Here is a 3243-nt window from a genome sequence, read left to right on the forward strand (position 1 = left end):
CCATAGACGGCAGCCCACCAGGCTCCCCCGGCCCTGGGATTCTCCAGGCAAGAACACTGGAGTGGGGTTGCCATTTCCTTCTCCAATGCATGAAAGTGAAAAGTGAAAGTGAAGTCGCTCAGTCATGTCCGACTCCTAGCGACCCCATGGACTGCAGCCCACCAGGCTCCTCCATCCATGGGATTTTCCAGGCAGGAGTAGTGGAGTGGGGTGCCATTGCCTTCTCCGAAAGACTTCTTAACAAGCTGGAAAATTTAAAGGTATTCATCTCCCCAAAATAAAAATCTTTAGATGATTATTAAGACATGGAATAAGGAAAACAAATGTTAATGGGGGTTAAAATGTTCTGACACAACACTTCCCAAGGTGGGATGGGTAAAAGGGAGACACCTACGTTAAATGACCTCATACAATTCTGCTCTAATTATTCAGGTTTAAACATGCACATATACACTGGCTGAATCCCTGGCAACTTTTTATACAAAAACAGATAAAGTGGTCAGTGGATAAAACGAAAGGAAAGCTTCTAGGACTCCTTATAAAACCAAGGCTTGTTGATAGGGTCCTAATGGAATCGGAAATTAAAGTTGTAAACTTGAAAAAAATAGAGATAAAATTTCATTAAAAATTGTGTACTTAAAATAGGCTATATATAAGATGGCTATATCTCTTTTCCCTTATTATATTATGGAATAGACATTATATCTCATTAGGAATTGCTTCCTTTCCTTAGTATAAGGCAGAACCTGTGAATCTGTCCCTCAGAAAGATTAGTTGAAAACACTAAAGGAAACTGATGTTACCTGAACCTGCCCAATACAAAGTAAAAATTAGAGAGCAAATATCCAGGGGCTAATAAAAATAATGATAGAGGGTTCTTTTTGTTGTGGTTGTTCTGGGTTTAACTTGCACAATCAAAAAGAGAGCCTTTGATGAACGCCTTGTGCCAGTTTTGAGGGCATCATAAATTGAACTCTCAAATTCTAGAATGTAGAACTCTTGACTTTCAGTTTACTTGGAAATCTTCTCACTTGCATATAAAAAAGGAAGTTAATGACTATATGGTTTGAAAAATCAATCATTTCACATCATTTCCCTGGCAGATCAGTTCTTCAGGGAAATAGAAGCAACTGCTTTGTTTTGCATCTCTGCAAATCCGAGAAATAAACACAGCACACAATAATCTGAGGCTGAACTCGATCAACTCAATCAAGTAAAACCTACAACTAGTTGAGGAGTAAAAAGGTGGGAAAAGAGGCCTTTTTAAACTGCTGGAAAGGCTCCCTTACCCCAAATCTAATTCATAGCCTCTTAAAGAATTGTCAAGCAAAAATACAAAATCTTAAAAAAGTTTTTCCTAAAAAAAAAAAAGAAAAAAAAAAGTTTTTCCCACATAGTAAAGCCTTAGTCATCTGAGAAAAAATTTTTTTAACTTTTTCCAAATGTTATTTATAAATGGTAAATTAACATTGTAATACCTGATTCATAACTGTTGAATTGAAGCTATGAGTTCTCTAGTTTTGTCTGTTTATATATTCTATGTACATTATACATATGATATATCTCTACCTCTAGTTAATATTAAGATAAATAAATTTATAATAAACCTAAAAGTATGTACAAAGTAAATATTTTCAATATAAAGGAAACTGAGTAAGAATTTTAGGTTTATGTGACCTAAGAAATATTCAGTGACTATTCAGAAATATTCAACCCATTAAAATAATATCTGATATTAAATCTAGTTTAAAATTGTTGGTTTAATCAACACAGACATGCCTTAGTTCTTTTTTAGCTTTTTATTCTATATTGGAGAATAGCCAATTAAAAGTTGTGAAAGTTTCAGGTGGACAGCAAAGGAATTCAGTCATACATACACATGTATCCATTCAATCCCCAAACTCCTGTTCTATCCAAGCTACCACATAATGCTGAGCAGATTTTCCTGTGCTATACAGCAAGACCTTGTTGATTATCTATTTTAAATATAGCAGTATGTGCCTGTGAATCCCAAACTCCCTATCTCTTTCCCCCATTATTCCCCCTGTAAGATCAACTCTGAGTCTGTTCCTATTTTGAAAATAAGGTCATTTGTATCATTTCTTTTAAATTCTGCATATATGGGATGTCATATGATGGTTCTCTTTCTCTAACTTACTTCCCTTAGAAAGACATGCCTTACTTTTATTGTTCCTAGGTTTTCTGAAGGTCAATAAGTTCATGTTAGTTCTGTTGCAGAGTTTGCCAGCAAGAGAAAATAACTTGGCAAAATGATGATATTTTCTTAATTTATAGAGTAAAGGTAGTATTTTTCAGGTAAATGTTAGAAATAATTATGTTTTGGGTATGTCTATCTTTTTAAAACAGTTTCTCCAGATTTTTGATAACTTAAAACTTTAGAATTTTGCAAAATTAAGTTAAATGATCGTTATTCACTGAGTATCCATTCATTTCAAGTAACATAAAATACAGAAACATTAATTGCTAATGAGGTCCTGGTTTATTTAATTTTGTCTTCTTACCCAAGGAAATCTAAAGATTTTGGAGTTTATTAAACACATTAAGCCCGGAGAAGGCAATGGCACCCCACTCCAGTACTCTTGCTTGGAAAATCCCATGGACGGAGGAGCCTGGTGGGCTGCAGTCCATGGGGTCGCTAGAGTCGGACACGACTGAGCGACTTCACTTTCACTTTTCACTTTCACACATTGGAGAAGGAAATGGCAACCCACTCCAGTGTTCTTGCCTGGAGAATCCCAGGAACGGGGAAGCTTGGTGGGCTGCTGTCTATGGGGTCGCACAGAGTTGGACATGACTGAAGCGACTTAGCAGCAGCAGCAAACACATTAAGGAATGAAACTCTGCTATGAGAAAATACATGGTTCTAGAGGCTACAATCTCTTCATGGCTGCTCCAACAAAGTGCAGCCGCTGTTCCTTACCTTGGACGAGGGGTATCTCCTCACTGCCGCCCTTCCTAACCTTCAACGTGGGATAGGTCCTCTAGGCCCTCCTGTGCCCGCGAAGCCACCGCTCCTTGGACGTGGGGTAGCTCCTCTCCGCCGCCGCCCCTGACCTCGGACGTGGGGTAGCTCCTCTCGGCCGCCGCCCCTGACCTCGGACGCAGGGTAGCTCCTCCCGGCCGCCGCCCCTGGCCTCGGATGCAGGGTAGCTCCTCCCGGCCACCGCCCCTGGCCTCGGACATGGGGTTGGTCCTCCCGGCCGCTGCCCCTAGCCTCAGGCA

The sequence above is a fragment of the Bison bison genome, unplaced genomic scaffold (assembly GCF_000754665.1).
Source record: "Bison bison bison isolate TAMUID 2011002044 unplaced genomic scaffold, Bison_UMD1.0 scf7180017864289, whole genome shotgun sequence".
NCBI classification, from domain to species: domain Eukaryota; kingdom Metazoa; phylum Chordata; class Mammalia; order Artiodactyla; family Bovidae; genus Bison; species Bison bison.